This window comes from Chaetodon trifascialis, chromosome 14 (assembly GCF_039877785.1).
Source record: "Chaetodon trifascialis isolate fChaTrf1 chromosome 14, fChaTrf1.hap1, whole genome shotgun sequence".
NCBI classification, from domain to species: domain Eukaryota; kingdom Metazoa; phylum Chordata; class Actinopteri; order Chaetodontiformes; family Chaetodontidae; genus Chaetodon; species Chaetodon trifascialis.
In genome coordinates, this window is record NC_092069.1 from 6,665,236 (window position 1) to 6,672,396 (window position 7,161).

Consider the following 7,161-nt stretch of genomic DNA (forward strand, 5'->3'; position numbering starts at 1 on the left):
TGTCAGGTGCTGGGCAGCTGATGTGCAGTAGGTTTATCAGAGCTTTTTACTGAGAGAAATTACTTAAACTCAGTAATGAATTGGCCTTTATTGAGTTCAAGCACTACAAATTGCATCAACGCTGATAGAAGTCCTCCTACATATTGTAACTATAGCACCCCACTCCCACCTCTGCAGTGACCTGCAGCTGATCCCAGCAGGGAGGAGTACAAAAAGTCTGGTGAAGAGCTAAAATGATGCAAAACACTCCCAATAAAACATCTTTGTCATTTGGTTTTGTAACTTCAGAAAGCATCTTGGGACAGAGGTCACTTGGTCATGTAACGCCACGCGCAGGTGGTTTGTTCCCAAACAGTGCACAGGGTGAGAAATTAGTCATGAAAGCCAGGTGAAGACATATAAATGTAAGCAGGATGCCATTTCCAATATGTCATAACCAAAAACCCTTTTAGCCTACACACAGCTTTGTCATTTTGTTGCAAGGTACTGTAAAATATCTCTTATTCCTCACATTATCTTAAATATTGCTATGAAATCATATCATTTTACATGTCTTTTTTAGTCAGATTATTCTCCAATCTGCAGCCACTAATTCAAACATCTCCAGTACAATAACACGTAGTCATGGACCAAAAGCCCTCGCAGTGACCTCTGTCTATTTTCTGATCCCCCTAATGATCCATCAGTGGCTATTTTACAATTTGGCTAAATCCAGCTCTGAGGTAACAAGTGACACCTTCTGTTTCCATGCTTCCGGTCGCTAGGCAACCTCAGCAATTATGCCTCTGCCAAGAGATGGAAGGGAGGAAGTAGCACCCCGAGGCCCCCTGCCTCTGTTAATCTTGGCCATGGCCGGTCAGGCTTCATCCTTCATCTAAGCGTAGTGCTTCCATACCAAGGCAGTGACGAGGGCCGCTGAAGCATGCTGTGTTTCCTACTGCTCTCAGTAAATCAGCTCTCTGTCCTGTGTTATGGAGAGGCAGTCGTCTGGTCAGGATGTGGAACGCTCTCTGCTTGCACCAAAGCACTCTGCTGCCCTCTGTTGTTCTCTCCAGTTTAGTGATGAATAACTACACTGTTCAGCTGAGAAGGTGAAAAATGATTTTTACGCTAATAAAAATGTTTCTTTTCAGAGCACCTTTCAAAACCAAGGCCACAAAGTGCTACACGCAAGGCAGCAACAATGAAATGAAAAGGTGACAAAAGGCATTTACGGAAAAAGGGCATTAAATGGGCAAAATAAATTCCAGTAATTTAAGATTTTTTTTACGTTTAAGTAAAATCACGTGGGCTTAAAAATGCAATCGCTGATACAGACTCCACTGGCCTTACATCCTAACTGCAGAAGCTCTGCTCCCTCTTTGTAAGCTGGGACTCTGGAAATAAAGACCTTTGCCTGAGGAGCTTAAGCTATAGGTACAGGCTCATGGGGGACTAAGAGGTCTGCAGTGACCTACTAGTTGTCCAATCATTACAGTCTCATGCTGTGCGGCCAAACTTTGTACAAACCCACAAAACATTTCCTGATATTCTGAGATCCAAAGGTTTTCAAAGATATAAGCCACATATTTCTGAATATGGTTGAATTTAAGGGGATAAGAAAATGAATTTTCCGTTGGATGGAATGGTGCAGCAGTCTTGGGTTTCAATATATCACAGCATGAAGCGTCAATGAAATGGAACAAGCAGACTGTCAGTGGTGATGAAAAAAGTATTCTCAAGTGAAAGTAGCATTAGCGCGCTATAAATGTACTCTATTAGGAAATACACTCTACATAAGTAAAAAGTCCTGCATTCAAAAATGTACTTAATTTACTCAAGTACTCAAGTATGATCAGCAAAATGTACTTACAATACTAAAAGTTAAGGTACTCATTCTGCAAAATGTCATCTTAACATCTCATTATTCTATGTTATATCTATTGGCATTGGTGGAAGAAATATTCATATTCTACTCTCAGAGGTATTAACAGCAAAATGGACCTATAGAGTATCAAAGCTATTGTAGCCGTTAACTTCACACCCAGCTGTTAGTTAAATGCAGAAGAGTGAAAGGAACAATATTTGCCTCACGTCAGTGGAATCTGAAATTTTTGTAATCTGTCAGCAGGACATACATCAAGGCCCCAAAGAGAGATGCTGTATTTTCCACTCAGAGTTTCACCACACTTTATTCCACAAGAATGACCGTGACTGGAATCACACTCAAATAGAACCACAGAGGAACAGCTGCAGAGGAAGATGTGCCTTTAAAGGCCACAGCGCTGTGGCTAACATCTCATGGAAAAGGTTGTACATGTATATCCTTATTATTTATGTGTGAGTTCCCACCGTTGGAGCGGACATTCACTTCTTGAGTTAAAACTTAAAGGACCGTAAATCAAAACTGTATTGATCAGACAGTTTTAGTTTTGCTGTATTAAACCTTTGTTCCTCAGTGATGTCATGTGTTAAAGATAACATGGTGTAGGGCACAAGACCAATTTGTGGTCAAAGACGTTATCTTTAGCAACACTGTCAGCATCAGCTGTTTAACCTGCGACTTAGATCATTTCTCCTTTTTCCGCTGTAGTCATCAAAAGTCTCCAGTCACTCAGTGTCCAAAATCCTTATTTCATATCTTCATATGATACTTTCATGTACTTTTGTCATCCCTGCAACACATGGTGTTATAGTGTAAAGGGATGTTTATATTTATAATAATTACATGATTTTGTTATGATGTAGATACAGTATAAACATGTCACTGCAAACTCTAATTGGAATGAACATTAATTCCCAAAATGTTGAAGCATTCCTTTCAAAATGAAGAGTCTATGCAAAGAGTAAAAGATATTGTCCTGCCTATGTTCTATGCACTATGAAGCAACCCATTAAAAGGCTTCACTTCAGAGTACAGCACTTCACATACATACATACAGAGTAGGTTAACCTTTTAGCTATGCATTTCTTGTTTGAAATGTCACTGTGGCTCTATCTTTCACTTCCTCAGGCCATTTGTGTGCAAGTGCTGACTGTTCAGTTCAACTGTGTGTCACACATTCTGTAGTATGCTGTATCATGTATAATTTATGGAAAAGCCTGTGCTAAAGAATCCAAATGTAAGTGAAATACAGGTATAATCAGTATTGTTACTGGCCAGTGGCCATGCCAGCGGTGTGTCTCATGGGATAGCTGCACTCTGGGGATCCAGGAATATCTCAGGAAATATGAAATGGACTCGTCCAAAATTTGGTACAAGCATTTATGGTCCCCAGAAGATGAACCCCTTCAGTTTTGGTGATTTTCCATATTGACACTAGGTTGACATTTTTGTGTTTTAAGTCTCCAGAATTGTTGGATGGATTTGTAAGAAAGCTGATACAAATATCCATAGTGACCAGCTAAAGATGCAGATGTTAGCATTGTCATTGTGAGCATGCTAGAGTGCTAATGTTAGCATTTGGCTCCAGTACAACCCCAGGGTCCTGTTCAAATGTGTTTAGGGTGTTTGTATAGCCTACGTCTGTAAACTCTGTTTAGTTTAAAGCTCTGTCATAGCTCTTACAGTAGTTTAACTAAAATAGGTTTAGTGATAATCATAAAGACTCAGACTAAAACGTGTCATTAATATTTGACTTCCATCTGAAGTCTGAATATCATGACGTTCACTAGTTTTTGGAGTGTCATTTGAGGCCAAACAAGTTTGGATCCTCAGGGAGAAAGTGCAATTTTAAACCGCTTATTCCTTCATTTAGATTAAAAAAAAAAAAAAAAAAAAAAAAAAAATCACCTCATGTCTAAATTCTACAGTCATTCTTCCTGTAAGGGTGTGTTGCCACAGGCCAAGTACACTGTTGTGTAAACAAGACCTGTGAAGCAATGGGAGAGAGAACCAGAGAGGGAGACAAGTATTGCGTAAGCCAGCCCATGCTTTGTGCTTTGTGTTTAAAAAAAAAGAGAAAGGGAGAAGAGAAAATAGCAGCTTGGGAGACTAAAAGTAACCTCTCCAGCACAGATGGTCCCCACGCTTTCCGCCAGTGGGTCAGTGGGTGAGGGAAGAGTGGAGGGGAGTGGAGGCGAGAGGAGAGGCTGTGGCCGTACGCCGCTATCCAGGGGAGAGTGTGGGCGATGCGGGCAGCAGGAAAGAGAAAGACAAGGACTTCCAAGGCCAAGTGGGCCGAGGTTTGCAGGATACACTGCTAAAAACAGACATGATGACGCTCAGAGGTCAGCCGGCTGATTTGTCATCAGCTATTTCAGCAATGTTAAACAACTGATGAGGGAGAGGGAAAATGTTGACATCACTGGTGCGTGCTCGCATCACCTCTGGCCCCCACATTCTTCCGATTGTGCAACCATCAAGGCAGAGAAATCAAACGCTGTTTCCTGGATTTAAGATTGTGCCATATTTGGTCACCAGGGTATCCTGGGTATTAGTGGCTGAAAACTTGTGTCATAGCATCACCTTCAGGTGGACTCTGGTCGTGCCTCTGGTCAGAGCGGATCACCCAGGATCTCCTCTCTTCTCTTCTGTCTGATGTGTGAATGTGGATCTTTCCCCTCTGAATCATGGTATAGTGTTCACTCAAGCCATGTGAATAAATGACGAAAACCTCTGGTGAGTCAATGATGAACTTTGCGATGAACCCTTATTGTAACATCTGTACTTTTGCCTTAAAGTGTCACAGAAGAATAAACAAGCACCTTTTACAACCCCACTCTCTACAAACACCTCTAAAACACGTAGAACCTGCTCAGCCAAAACTCCAATGATCTGTGCAGTATCAGTGAGCCGCCAGCAGAGAGCAAACAAGACTTCTGCTTCCACTGCAGCTCTGTTTGCTGTAGCAGACGCAGGACACATGATGCAACATCCACTGGAAAGAAGAGAGCAATCACTGGATAAAATGAGCCAGTTACGCTTATGATTACGATTACGAACAAAGTCCAACTCCTCCAATACATTGCAGTTTGCAGTGATGAGTTGGATGGAGGAAGCATTAAAGCACAATATAAACTGGAATGTAAAGGGTCTTAAGGTGACCCCTGGCTAAACATGAGGCTCTATGTCGAACTCCAGCTTTGCTACTTTAAGTGTGTCAGGTGATATTATTCTCACAGGCTGTATATTTCCAAATAAATTAGTGTTTAGTTAAATAATCATAAAACTGATGATGAGCAAACCAGAGGCTGCTTATTCATGAGGAGGGTTTGGGGCTGCCATGGAGGGCTCACAGCTCATATTTGCTCTATGTGGGCTAACGTGGCCCTGACATAAACTGATTAAACTGATGCAATTTGGGTGAAGGTGAGCTAAAGAGAAATTTGGCAGAAAAGGGCAGCATATTCGTAGAAAAACACATGATCTGCCTTTTAAATGAGATTTATATTATTTTCTCTTTTCACATTCTTTAAATAATCTTCTAAAGAATAAACCATAAAGTTTCACAGTGCTTACTTGAGGATGACCCTCATTTAAAGGTCAGAGGTCATATTAGTCACAATCACTTCAACTGGACCACCCACCTCCGCCGCACACATGCAGCACTGTTCAAAGGATTTGTGACTCTGCCTCCAATCTAGGATCTTCATGTAATCCATTTATTCCTCGCCTCTTAAAGAGGACAAGTGCTGCCCTCATGTGGCCAAAAATGTCAAGACAAGAAACCACAAAAGAAGTGAAGCAGTCCTCTTGCTGGCTTGACAAGGACTACACATCATCATAACTATGATGTAGTATTACTTTTGTTGTGATTTTGTACAGTTTATATTTAATAAATAAACACTGTGTAACGCTGTGTGATGCAGGCTACACAGGCCTTGGGTATTGTTGGCTTCCTGGCTATATTCAGCAGCAAATTGGATTTGCATTGAGCTTGAGCTGGAGCCAAGCCACAGGTTCCTTGGAAAGTTTACCAGGTCATTGACCGGAGGTGTTAAGTGAGAAAGCCTCTCTCTCTCTCTCTCTCTCACACACACACACACACAAAAACAAGTGAGCCAGAAATCTTTAAAGGCATAGCAGGCTGTTTGAGATGAGCACTGGAAAAAAAAAAAAAAAAAAAAAAAACTGGCCAAAACTAAAGCTGCTATAATGAATCTAATGCATTGATTTTACATTTACAGCAGCAGGTGCATGATAAGTGCTCGGTATGGCTGCATGAGCAGTGATAGCCACCACGGATGAACAGGCAGAGAAAAGATGCATCTGCAGAGAGTCATTCAATAAATAGATGATGAACACTGTCATCTGTAAAGTTCCAGATATCTGGAATATGTTGCATGATTAAAGCTAAGAGTTGATTATTTTGTTGTGGGGTGTTACTTATGAGTTTAATGCAATGCAGAATTTTGTGTTTGGAGCATATTTCTTTTTCTAAATCTCGAGGGCAAATGCAGCTGCAGTGCAGGACATGCATGCAACGTATGGACACATGCAACAACATCTCAGAGTAGACAGTGTTTGCACAGAATGACATCACTGTAACAGGATGCCCCACTTACGCCAATTATACCTGACATACTGTCTTTCTTCACAGCTCCCTCTGTCTCTCTCTGTCTGTCTGTCTAGTTTCATGAGAAGGTCTGCTTGTTGTTGACCGCTGGAATAAAACAAAGGTTAACCGCCGTCAAAGGAAGGACACCACATGATGGAAAGCATCACAAATGTAAATGTTAGTTCTAATTCAGATGTGGAAAGACTGCCCTTGAAACTGCAGCACCTGCAGCTGTTTCAGGCATTCACTGTGTTTACATACTTCAGTAAAAAAATGATCCCTTTCGTCAGCTGTATAAGTGTAATATCGTACATTACACTGGTTGATAAAGTCAAATTCTACCCAAAACAAGCACATAGCTAAATTTTGTCTTGTCTTTTGTAGGAGAACACGAGCTTGATTGGTGTTACAGAAATGGAAAATGTATCTTTGATGAAAATATATGCAAGTAAATGGTGCAAATGGACACAAGAAATGTCCCTCTGACAGGCAAATCAGGCCAGTTATTTGGGGAAATTAATGTTCAGTTTATGTCACAAGATCATCACAAAATGTGAAAGATGTCTTTAGTAAGAATACTTAGTTTAAAGTTCTACTACTAACAACAGTGCCTCATACCACCTGAATGCTTCTTAATAAGCGGCAAATTTCAGTGGTGGAAAGTAACTAAGATCATGTACTT